General features: G+C 38.7%; 1 long non-coding RNA gene across 2 annotated transcripts; it reads right to left on the minus strand.

The window, feature by feature from the left end:
• Positions 1-9,475: 9,475 nt before the first annotated feature.
• Positions 9,476-12,963, minus strand: LOC107869695. 2 transcript variants are annotated; one of them, XR_007049172.1, is made up of 4 exons: positions 12,411-12,963; positions 11,862-11,917; positions 10,851-10,984; positions 9,476-10,121 (listed from the first exon to the last, which is right to left on the minus strand). It is a non-coding gene; the product is annotated as an uncharacterized LOC107869695 (long non-coding RNA). The 2 variants fall into 2 exon arrangements; XR_001673906.2 differs by having other exon boundaries at positions 9,944-10,121; positions 11,862-12,963.
• Positions 12,964-13,758: the final 795 nt, after the last annotated feature.

Raw genomic sequence — 13,758 nt, forward strand, 5'->3', positions numbered from 1 at the left:
CTTTTTCTTATTTCAAGAACCTAGTGTTGTGTGACAAGATACCTTTTCTTATTTCAAGAACCTTGTGTTGTGGGACAAGTACTTTTTCTTATTTCAAGAACCTAGTGTTGTGTGACAAGGTACTTTTCTTATTTCAAGATTTATGTTTTCCCTCCAAGCCCAATTTTCATCCTTTCCAAATTGTGCAAAGATTTAAATTTCAGAATTGGTGCTTAAATTGTGTGGGACCAAGACCAATTGCATGCTGCCACGTACCCATTTGCTACTGTTCACATCACCCATTGTCTACTGTTCACATCATTAATAAGCTCAAATTTAGGTTTTCTAGTTTCTAATTGTTGATTCTTAGTTTCATTACTTGGTTCTAGAACTAATTAACATGCTAGTACACTTCTACTAGGTTGTCAATTAGTCCTTTTGAATTCCCTTGTCGTGTCCACGTTTAGTTGGGTGCTTTTATTCGATTGAATACGTTGGAACTTCTTAACTCCAGTCCATCGAGAATTCTTTGAGTTTCAAACAAGAATCAACTCTGGACAAGAGCTTTACTCGTATCTTAAGGATTCACGGTTACTAGCCAATCTATAACATTTGTGGAGCTCAAGTGTGAGTGAACCGAGAGAGTGTGAGTGAGGAGAGGTTTAACGCTAACTTATTTGCTGATTGTGTAGGTAACACCTTGACATGGAAGGAAGCACATCCCAAAGTGGGGGTACTACTGAACAAGACACTATGAAGGACATACTTGAGGCCATTACCAGAAGTTTAGAGAGGTTGAACACGGAAGTTGGGGCAATGAGGGGAGATTTTACTACGATAAGTAGGAGATTGGAGCAAGTGGAGAGTCAAAGGAACTCTCGTCCATCCACTCCTCATCATATTCCTTCAAGTGGGCATGAAAGAACTTCATCCACAACTATCTCACTAGAAGCATTGCACCAAATAATGAATCCACCTCTAGCCCCACTAAATGCCATAAATCATACCACTACTTTCCCTCCAAATCAAGAAGCGAATATACCACGCCATTCCCAAACTCCTCTAATTCTACAAGAAGTATGTTGTCATCCATTACCTCCAAAAAATCTGAACGTACCTTACCAAACTCCCCAAAATCAAAGACCACCACCTCCACAAATCCCAATGCCTCCAAATCAGATTCCAAATCACCAAAACCAACCAGCTCACTTTGAGGAACATGGTAGAGAAGAGTATGATGGATATGGAGCCTTTGATGATGCTTACATAAGAGAGGAGAAGCGAATAAGGGGCTGTGTTGATCCAAGAAGGTACCTAGGGTATGGAGAAAGGGGAAATCGACACCAAGAAAGAGACGTAAGAATCAATACCATCAAATTGAGCTTACCTATCTTTAAGGGTGAAAGTGACCCCGAGGCCTACTTAGCTTGGGAATCAGCTTGTGACAAAGTTTTTCAAGTTAATGATATCTCGGAAGAAAAGAAAAGTTGTTATGCCATAGCTCATTTTGAGGGTTATGCCAACACTTGGTGGGAGTACGTCAAGCGTTTTGGTAGCCACAACCTTGGTTTTGGTTAAGGTACTTGATGAGGCAACGGTACCTTCCCGAGAGTTATCGCCATGAATTGCTTGCTAGATTTTATAACTTGTGTCAAGGTAATAAAAGTGTGATGGCATATTATGATGAGTATCAACAACTCATGTTGAAGCTTGATCATCGTGGGGAATAAATCAGTCATGGCATCATCCGGTTCAAGTGTGGGTTGAACAAAGAGATCTCCACTTATTTGACACTTCACAAATTTAATACTGTTGAAGGTATTTTCCAAGAGGCTCTTGAGATTAAAAGGGAGCTTAAAGAGAGGTCGTCGCTCAAGGCAAGGGGACAATCCATCTTGGGTTGGCCTAGAAGCAAGGAAGTGGTTCAATCCTCTTCGGGTTGGCCTAAAAACAAGGACTAACCCTCCACTACAAGGCTGACCGAGCCCAAAACAGTCCACAAAATTCCTCTAAAACAAGAAGTTCACAAGTATCCAAACCCAAAAGAATTCCAATGTTTCAAGTGCCAAGGTTGGGGACATAAATCTAATGAATGTCCAAATCGACGCAACGTGATACTGCGAGAAGGGAGATTATATTACCTTGGTGAGGAGGTGGTTCTTAAAAAAGAGGAGGATGAGGCTGAGCCTCAAGATGGAGAGGAAACTGGAAATATGCCACTTGATGATGATGATGATGGTGAAGTTATTTACCCACAAGAAGGGGAGTGTGTTGTTCCAAACTTTGTAGTTAGACGCGCTATGATTAGTAAGGCAATAGACGACCCTAGCCAAAGGGAAAATCTATTCCATACTAAATGCCTTGTAAAGGGGAATGTGTGCACTTTGGTGATTGATAGTGGTAGTTGTGCGAATGTCATTAGTGTCTCTATGGTGAACTTTCTGAAATTACCAATTACACTTCATACTAGCCCATACAAGTTGCAATGGTTGAATGAATGCGGTGAATTGAAGGTCATGAGGCAATGTGTGATACGGTTTAAGGTAGGGAACTACCAAGATGAAGTACTTTGTGATGTGATACCAATGCAAGCATGTCATTTGTTGTTAGGTAGACCTTGGCAATATGATAAGTCTACCAAACATGATGGGAGGTCCAACCGATATTCACTTTAGAAGGATGGTCGAAAGGTCACTCTTTATCCTCTTTTGCCATCACAAGTGAATGAATTACATCAAAATATAAGGGAGTTGAAGGAGAAGGGAAACAAAACCGAAAATGGTGAAAAAGAGGGGAAAATCGTGGGTGGGGCAGTAGGGATTTCCTGGACTGCCTCAACGTCAAATGGGCAAAAAAACATGGCGATGTTGGCTGGAAAGAACGAACTCTTCTTGGATTATGATGTGGACATGCCTATGCTTCTTTTGGCTCATTGTTTTAATACTAACCCCACTAATTCTTCTATTTCTCCTTTGATTTCTTGTGTGTTGTAGGATTATGAAGATGTATTTCCCAAAGAACTTCCGCAAGGATCGCCCCCGCTTCGGGGAATTAAGCATCAAATTGGCTTTGTGCCGGGCTCACAATTGCCAAATAAGCTGGCTTACAGAAGCAACCTTACGGACACCAAAGAATTGCAGCGTCAAGTTGAGAAACTCTTCAACAAAGGTATATCAAGAAGAGCATGAGTCCGTGCGCGGTTAGGGTGCTACTGGTGCCTAAGAAAGATGGAACATGGCGTATGTGTGTGGACTACTGAGCCATCAATAAGATTACGGTAAAATATCATCACCCTATCCCTATGTTAGATGATATACTTGATGAATTGAATGGTTCGTGTTTATTTTCCAAGATTGATTTAAGGAGTGGCTATCACCGAATAATAATGCAACTCGGTGATGAATGGAAAACCACCTTCAAGACTAAATTTGGTCTCTATGAATAGATAGTTATGCCATTTGGCCTAACAAATGCTCCAACTACTTTCATGAGGCTAATGAATCATGTGATGAAGCCATTTATTGGAAAGTTTGTTGTTGTTTACTTTGATGATGTCTTGGTCTATAGTAAGTCAATTGATGAGCATGGGATGCATTTACAATGTCTGTTTGATATCCTTAGAAAGGAAAGGTTGTATGCAAATCTGGAGAAGTGCTCTTTTGGTGTTAATGAAGTTGTTTTCTTAGTTTTTGTTGTTAGTTCAAGAGGGTTCGAAGTGGATGAATCCAAGATATATGCTATCAAAAATTGGCTAACCCTGCAAACCATTAGCGAAGTAAGAAGCTTCCACAGGTTAGCTAGTTTTTATAGAAGGTTTGTCAAAGGATTCAGCACCATAGCCGCTCCTTTGACCGCGGTCATTTGGAAAGACCAACCCTTCAAGTGGGGTGAAGAGCAAGCTAAGGCTTTTGAAACCTTGAAAGCTATGCTCGTTTCCGCGCCTTTATTACAATTGCCCAACTTTGATAAGACATTTGAAGTTGAGTGCGATGCTAGTAAAGTGGGCATAGGGGCTATTTTGATGCAAGATTTAAAACCCATTGCTTATTTTACTGAAAAGCTCAAAGGAGCAACTCTAAACTACTCCATGCACGATCTAGAGTTGTATGCCTTGATTCGAGCTTTGGCCACTTGGCAGCACTATTTGTGGCCCAAGGAGTTCGTGATACGAACGGACCATGAATCCTTGAATAATTTTCGGGCACAAGGCAAGCTTAACAAGTGGTATGCAATACGGATTGAGTTTCTTGAAACCTTCCCTTATGTTATTCAATACAAAAAGGGTAAGGACAACGTAGTAGCCGATGCATTGTCTAGAAAGCATGTTCTTGTGTCAACATTATCTTCAAAATTAATGGGTTTTGAGAGTTTGAAAGAATTGTATCCTGAGGACCCTTACTTTGCTCCTATCTTTAGGGAATGAGAAGAAATGGATAGGGACAAGTGGGATTCGGCTAGGGGTTCAAATCCCTATGCCAAGTTTGATGGATACTTGTTTAAAGGTAGACTATTGTGTGTATCCTCTAGTTCTTGGAGAGAGTTATTTATGAGGGAAGCACACAATGGCAGTCTAATGGGTCACTTTGGGATCGAAAAGACCCTTGGAATATTGGAGGAGCAATTCTATTGGCCAAAAATGCACAAGGATGTGGCCAAGATTTGTGGCCAATGCATAGATTGCAAAGGAGCCAAATCGCGGCTCCTACCTCATGGGTTGTACACCCCGTTGCCCACTCCTTTACGCCCTTGGCTTGACATATCTATGGATTTCATGTTAGGGTTCCCTAGGACTAGACGAGGTCGGGACAGTATCTTTGTTGTGGTCGATCGGTTTTCTAAGATGGCACACTTTATTCCATGCTTTAAATGTAATGATACACCTAGTGTGTCCTCTTTGTTTGTTGATAATGTTGTCAAGTTGCATGGTATTCCGAGGACCATTGTGAGTGATAGGGACTCTAAGTTCCTAAGTCACTTTTGGAAATCCATGTGGGGTAGGCTTGGAACCAAGTTGTTATTCTCTACATCTTGCTACCCACAAACTGATGGTCAAATGGAAGTGGTAAATAGGACTTTGGGTGCTATGCTACATTCCATGGTAAAAGGAAAATTGACTTCTTGGGAGGAACACCTACCATTGATTGAGTTTGCATATAACCGTGTCATACACTCAAGTACGGGAATGACTCCCTTTGAGTGCATAGATGGCCTCAACCCCCTTACCCCTTTGGATTTAACTCCTTTGCCCAGTGATGTTATGATTAGCTTAGATGGAAGCAAGCAGACAGATTCGATGAAGAAGTTACATAAGAAGGTGCGGCTTCGACTTGAGAAGAAAAATCAAGACATTGCAAGGAGAGTCAACAAGGAGAGAAAGAAACTCATTCTTGAACCGGGAGATTGGGTGTGGGTTCACCTTAGAAAGGATAGGTTTCCATCTCAAAGAAAGTCTAAATTGATGCCAAGAGGCGATGGTCCATCCTAAGTATATCAATGATAATGCCTACAAGATTGACCTTCCCCCGGAATACCAAGTGCACAACACTTTCAACGTGTGTGATCTTTCTCTAGTGGATGCGGTTGAGGATGACTAAATGCTAAATTTGAGGTGAAGTTCCTCTCAAAATGGAATGGATGATACGGGTGTATAAAGCTGTCCAATACGTTCTCGACCATTCACACGAAGTTAAGCTCGGGAGTTACAAAAACTACAAGCCATGTTCATGAAAATGGTTGCGTGTGAGTTGGTACTTGATCCGCCAAAGAGCTTCAACGTTTTTAAGTGTGAAAATGAGCCTTGAAGTGTAATAAATTACACTCTAAGGGAACCCCATGACTGAAGGGTAGGAAGGTCATTTGTCCTTCATTTTGTGTGTAATATAAATAGATGCTATTAGGGTTATTTTCAGCACTTAGTTCATTCTTCATATTTCACAACAACAAGTCTTGTAACATTGAATATTTCTCTCTCTCTTGTTCTTGAGAGTAGAACCTTAAATCTATCCAACAAGTGTAGCTACACTTGTGTTGTTTCTTGGCTAGAAACTTGAGATCTTGAGGTTCATGAGTTCCTCTTGGTCTAAGTAAGAACTTGGTATTGAAATCTTTTTGTCTTAGGGTCCTTTCTTCAAGTTAGGGTTCATAGATTCTAAGATATCTTTGTGTCAAGTTATTATCTTTCATTTTGTACTCTTGAAACTTTGCAGTAACTTAGTGAAGCCGTGTGGGGCTGATTTTCGATTCACTATAGTTACTGCCATTTGTTGTTCTTGTTGTTAACATTGTACTCTTTGTAATCTATCATCTTGTGTTGTTGAACCATTGTTTAGTGTTATTGTTATCTTCTTGTTCTCCTTGTGTAGCTACTGTTTTGGTGTTGGTATTCCTTCAAAATTTCGTGATTGTTGTTGTCTCACATATTGGAGTTGTTGTCTTCAAGATTTCGGAATTGTTGTGTGTTTGGACTGATTTTGTGGCAGATTTGATACGCTCCAAGTTAGTAGTGTATCACATATCATCCAAAGAAAGTAGAGAGTAGAGAAAGATATCACTCAAATCGACTTCTAATAAGGTGCTCTCATGTGTGTATACTAGTTTCCCAATAATCACCATGAGTACTCTCAACAATGAAATCACACAAAGTAGAAGAAGAAGTAGCTTTCACAACTACACATTCCTTACCCTTAAGACTACTCTCATCTTCCAAGAAGAGATTTCCCTCTTTAGGAGGCATGTTGTCACACCATAGTGGGTTAACATATAAGCTATAGCTTCCAAGCCCCGCCATTTTCACCACTAGGTTCATTAGGAGTGTTTAGATCATCTTCAAACAAGACATTATACCTAAAAAGAGTGTGCCTCACGAACAGATTTGGAACAAGCAAGTTCCTCACTCTCTAAATGATCAATATCAAGTTTCAAGGATGTTTCAAACACAATATTACCTGAGAAGAGCTCTCGGGTTCATTATCACTTTGTTGACCAGCATTTTCAAATACTTCACTCACTTGAATCCTATTAAGCACATCACACACATAATCAAGTGGTCGACAATTTTCACAAACAAGTTGATCAACACCCATTACACAAGATGATGTACTTCCATTCAATATATAGGCTTCAACACTAGGTGGACATAAATTGATCTCACAAGAGGAGTCAATTTCGTCATCAATAGGATCAACTAGTGTATCCACACTCACAATATTAGGCCAATTTGCATATTTGGAACTTTATGTTGTGCAAACCAATCGGCGCTCAAGCTCAAATGACCATAGGTTATGGGAAAAACATCACACCACACCTCCCTATGGTAATTAACTTGGGAGAAGACGACTTTTACCCTCTCGGTAACCTTAAACCTATCCAAGAAGTATGGAACAAGTAAAGGCTCGCAAAATAACCCCAAGTAATCAACCATGGATGGAACAATGTAGTTTCTATAGTACCTATCATTTAACACAACGAGGCAGCCCGATATCCCATAAATGGTCACCTTTTTGGAGTGTACACTCCTTCTCGGATCAACATTGTAAAGCACATGAGTACCCCTCAGTTTTGGAGATGCATACCCTCTTCTTCTCATTGGACAACCTACACTATAACTAGTATAACCATTCACACTATATAGACCTTGATAAGAAGTACTACAAGGTGGAGAATATGAATCTTCACACTCCTCACTTGTACTCTCATCATAGCTCTCATAAGGTTTGCAAATGAAAGGGTTATACCTAACACCAAATCTAGGTTCAGAATGGGGAGTGCAAGACTCCTCACATGTCCCAACCTCATCATAAGATCCATCACGAGGTCCTACATCATCTCCAAAGTCACCATAAGCACTAGGCACTTCATTCACCTTATTTTCTCCCTCAAAATAGTAATTTTCAAATCTCCCTATGTTTTGATCATGGCTATTTTCATAGCCTCCGCAATCTCCCTCAACTTCGTAGCCATAAAACCCCTCACTACAACCATAGTCTCCCATGTTGTAGTCACAATAATCCCCGGCTATCGAAGACATATTCCCCTTATATCACCTTTTGAACCTACAAAATGAACAAACAAGATTAGTAGTAAAAGCTTCTCACTAACACTAGTATTCACTCACCTTTGTGATTCTCACAATTGGAGCGGCGAATATTGAAAGTTGCTTATACTCCGGTAGTCAATAGGATGTAAATTCTACTTGGCAGCTGGAATAGATTTTTGTTTGATCGACTTAAGACACAAAAATAAAATTTACTTACGAACTTGAAACAAAGAAGTTACTACGAGTTAAAAATGAGAAAAGCACACAAATAACGAAGACACGAAGAAACGGATTCAATAATTAATCTACAACTAAGTAGGTGATTACTAGTTGTTAATTAATTCTAGAATCAAGACATGAAACTAATGAAACAATAAGATGAAACTAAGAATCTAAAATTTGAGCTCGAAAATATTGCATGAACAGTAGCAGTGATGATATGGCAGCCACGTATTCATTCGATTTTATCAAGTTTTAATCACTATCCTTAAAATTTTATTCCTTATAATTTTGGAATGGAATACAATTAGTACTTGGAGGGAAAGAACAAGTCCTTTAACTCCTTTCAAATTCAACTCAAAAGGTGAGATTTGACTTGTACTAGTTCCACAAAACAAGGCTCCTTAAAATATGAAAAAATGGTTGAAAAAGTTGATGTCAAGTCTATGAGTGATGTGAACTAGTCCTTTCACCAACAACTACTACAACTTTTCTTTCACCTTTTGTAGATTTAACGTTCACTTTTCTTGTGTTAACAAAAGATGAAAGGGTGAAGTGCAAGAACACAACAACAATGTTTCAAGAATGACAACAACAAGTCCAACACCCAACTACAAGGTCACCTTTGGCCAAGCTATAACAACAAAATCAATACGGCCAACTTCAAATCCATAACAACAAGAACAACAACAATTGGCCAAGCTTATGTTCACAACAACTTTCAACAAGTTCAAGCTCAAGTTTAGATCTAGACTTAAAGTCTTAGTGGACAAGAAAAATAACACTAGAAACAATAAAACAAACAAGGACACTACTAGATCTAAAAATACAACAAACAAATCTTGGCCAAGACACAACAAGAACACAATTTTTGACCAAGAACACAAAGGTCGCAGATTTGACTGTTTCTGGAATTTTCAGATTTTAGTTTTTTAGTTTTTTTGTAGTTTTCAAGGTCTCAAGCCCAAGATTGATCTTGTCAAAACAAAATCAAAGATGACTTTGGTACCAAATGATACAAGAAAGACAAGAGAAGACTCAAAAACTACTCAAAATAGTCCACAAATCAAATAGAACCCGAGGACCCATTTAAGAGCAACTTTCAGCCAACAATAACAACACAAGGATTACAAGATACAAGGTGTATTTTAACACCAAAACAGCAACAATGACACCAGATGAAACAAGTCACCGATTCAACACAAACACAAGGAAAATTGCATAGAAAATAAAGATAGATAGTGAGACCAAGATTATTACAAGATTAAGAACCAAGTGTATTTCAACACTAACCCCTAATGAATGTAACAATAAAAACCACACTCTTTCGGTGACCACCAAGGGAATGAACTCACCTCAAGATCTACCATTTCCAAGCAAAGATCAATATTGGCTTTTCCAAGCCCTATGCTAAGGATGACTTTTCCAAGCCCTACAACTAAGGATGTTACACTCTCAAAAGAGAGAAAATATGTCTTTCAATTTTTCATCATTCAAAATCTGAAAAGAAATGAGCTAAAATGACCTATTTATAGTGTAATACAAAAGAAGACAAAAAGACCACTTTGCCCTTAATGATAGGTGTGGCCATGGTGTGTAAATACACCATGTATAATGTCCAAAATTCCCTTAATTAAGGTCCAAAACCGTGAGTCCTCAATCTTAAATGCTCCAAGCAATCTTCCACACTCGAGATTGCTTTAGGTTATGCTCAAAATGGGTCCTCCGTGCATGTTCTTGTATTCTCGAGGTGACCAAGTCTTGAGCCTCTATGTGTTGGCCTCTAAAGATGTCATCAAAAGATATGATGGCCATTTGTCCCGTATCACCAATAGTCCCTAAAAAGCCTACGCTCCTACTAGTGAGTTGTATGAGCTGAAGTGCAAGCCTGCAGCATGAAATGCAGGTAGGCGTGAGGGACCTCAGTATGAAAATATGTACTGAATATGTAAGGCAGAAGGTAACAACACACTTGATACAAAAGCACAATAGAAATATGATACAAGTGTATAAGTAGTACTAGTAGACCACCTTTATAAATACTTGTGGGACAATGTACATTGTTTTCTTTGTTTTACCTTCTTACTTCATAATCTTTGTAAGCCATATAATGCAAATGACCAGCTAATCAGTGGTAAATAGATAAATTAGGATCGGCCCATTCTAGGCTTACGCCCCTGAGCTTCCACCTATATATAAAGATTGGGATCGGCCCATGCTAGGCTTATGCCCCTGATCTGCTACCCACAAATTAGGTATTGAGATCAGCCCATGCTAGGCAAATGCCCCTGAGCTACCACTCGTTATTTTACAGATTTGCATTACTTAGTTTATTTAGCCTTTGAGATTGTTACTTTGGTGGTCATCTGTCACACCTCAAATTCTATTGGGGTGGACAGGCACTTATTTTGGGAGAACCAACTCTTAACCTTGTACTTTTCATGCATGTAATTGATAAAAAAAACCACGTAAGTAAGTCCAAACCTATATATATAAGACTTTGCCGTTGGGGCCACAATGTTAAAAGAACACAATACTACCACACTTAACTTCACATAGTCTGCAAAGTCTCTAAAAGACACATGGACACTTAGTTAAGGTCGGGAAAAATCCCCACCTTTCTCATAACTACTACACAATACCAAAATATATAACAGACTCGGAAAGCTCCGTATCAACTTGGAGATCACCAATAGTAGCTGGATGTCCTGTGCTCCTATTGGGGTGGTCTACTAGCTAGAGTACCTGTACCTGCGGCATGAAACATAGTGTCCCCCACGAAGGGTGTCAATACAAAGAGTGTACTGAGTATGTACGACATGAAATGACTAAAAATAAGACAAGATCTCAACAAAATCAGTTACCAATATATAACTATAAAGATAAGGATAGAATACCAACTTTGGTTATGCTTATGGGATCATGTACATTACATCCTTTACTTTGCTTTATTCTTCTTTACTTTATAAGATTATAAGGCATAATACAAATGACCAGCTGATCAGTGGTAAAAGAGGATGACCCATGCTAGGCATTTTAACCCCTGGGATACGTTCCTCATAAGTACACAAATCGAAATCGACCCATGCTAGGCTTTTCTTTTGCCCCTGGGATACCACCCATAATATTGGGATCGACCCATGCTAGGTGTTTCTTCCACCCTTGGGATACCACCCAAAAGATATAGACTCACTTCAGATCATTCTTTTCATCTTTAAAGTTGTTTTGGCGGTCATGTATTAGATTTGGAACTTTGGACCAGTAGCAAAAGGTGTGCAAATATGCACTAGATACAGTAGCAATGAGGTCGAATATAATAATAATAAAAATATAACACATAGGAGCTTAGCTAACATCGTGGGTCATGTTAACTAAGAGAACAACTCATAAGGCTTATTTCTGAAAGCACCCATATCATACTAGTATTTAGAAAGGAAATGGACAGATCTAGTAACAAATACATCTTTAGGTACTTTAACAACTTGACAAGTTAGAATAAGGTTGTTAACCACCTTGGGGGTTGTACGCTGTAGTTTTGTATAACTTGAAAGGAAGCGCTTAGGAAGCTTACTTTGTAACAAAGGAGTTAGATTCATGCCAAAGAGTAGGATTGATGAACCATACATACCTTGATGCACAACTGATCACACTTTCATTTAACGTCTTTCCTTTTATATTACTAATCTACAATAGCATAAAACTAGTATTAGTAGCTAATTAACATATTCACGCCATTTAAACATACTAAAACAGTAACCGCGCAGTAATCCACAATTAACTAATCCAAGGGTGTTCTCTCAACCTCGTTCTTCGCCAATTACATTCATACGTGATGTAACTTTTTATAAGATCCCCTTAATAGTTTCATCATTATTGTACTCTCAAAATAGTATATCAAGTGATGTGGGCAGGAAACTTATGCAACATTCAATTTGGTGGTGTACCATTATACTCTTCTTCTACCTTCAATGGAAATTATTCACACCATTCCCCCAACGTCAACCAAGAAGCCCCCAACATACATACATAAAACAGATCCAAAACAGCCCCAAATACCCCTTAATATGGCAACCAGAAATTGAAGTCACCATCCCTTGAGTTCTTAACAACAACATATACACAATCCTCAACCAACACACGTTTATAGTAAAAGGGAAAAAATAGACAGTAGCCATACCTTAGTTTTGGTGGTAGTTTATTCCCTTAATGTATCAATAGCTTGATCCCTTTACTCACAAACCAAAAGTGAAGAGAAAAATCTCTTAATAATCAAGGATAAAGGGACTGCCAAACTTAAAAAGGGATATCTTCTAGTTTAATCATGAAGAACATAATCCTTATAGTATTCTTAAGATGTGCTCATGATTTGTTCACTTACCTTTAACTTGGAAGGAAGGTTTCCAAAGAACCCTAATAGAATTTTAGGGCTGCTGCATAGGTAAGAGAGAACAAGAGAAAAAATCTTGAAAGCTATTTTTTTTTTTGCTAGTTAAAATGAGCTATAAGGGATGGTTTTAATCCCTTCTAAAAGAGATGCTCTTGGCCGAATTTCTTGGTCATTTTTGGGACATAATTTATCAAGTAGGTGATGCACCTACTTGCCCATTATATTAGGCCTTTGTGGATTAAAAACTATTGGGCCTTGGCTGCCCATTCTCCTCTTTTTCTCTTATTTAATTTGGGCCAGAATTAACTTAAGTAGGTGGTAGTGTATTTGGCCCAATAAGCTGGTCAAGGGATCCTTAATAGGTGATGCACCTCCTTAGTTTTTAAGTTGGTCAAAAGGTCAAAGTAGGTGATTCACCTACTAGCTTAAAATAAGTCAAGCAAGCACCTCAATATTTTGTTCCATTTTAAGATCAAAATACTTATAGTTAAACTTAAAACTTGGTCACTTCATCCTTTAGATTCAAATACCTATTTAAGGGCCCAAGTTTATATTCTCTCATCGAAGGTAACTTAATCATACCACGTTTCAGTACATGTGGGAACTTCTCTAAACCTATCTTACCGTCACCAATCACATAGGATATCCAAGCCCATTACCTACCCCATAAGTCTATATCAAGTGCCACATAAGTAGAACTAGTACACGTGGAATATAGGGTGTTACATCCTACCCCCTTAGAAACATTCGTCCTCGAATGCTAGCATAACTAGCTAGCGTAAATGAATATAAGACTAAGTTTAAACTAATTGTTATCCATATAACACTTGTGTATTTATACTTACTTGTTTATGCCCCAAATCAGCATCCTTGGACCAAGTCTTTAGTTTCTAATAAATGAGGATACTTTGACTTCATTTCTTCTTCGGCTTCCCATGTGATTTCTTCTACTTGCGGGCTCCTCCAAAGCACTTTTACTGAAGCTACTTCTTTATTTCTTAATTTCTTAACTTGCTGATCTAGTATAGCAGTAGGCACTTCTTCATACGTGAGTTCTTCCATAACCTGCACATTTTTATTAGGAGTAATATGGGATGGATCTCCTATGCACTTGTGGAGCATTAAAACATGAAACACC

Source organism: Capsicum annuum, unplaced genomic scaffold (assembly GCF_002878395.1).
Source record: "Capsicum annuum cultivar UCD-10X-F1 unplaced genomic scaffold, UCD10Xv1.1 ctg1744, whole genome shotgun sequence".
Classification (NCBI taxonomy): Eukaryota; Viridiplantae; Streptophyta; class Magnoliopsida; order Solanales; family Solanaceae; genus Capsicum; species Capsicum annuum.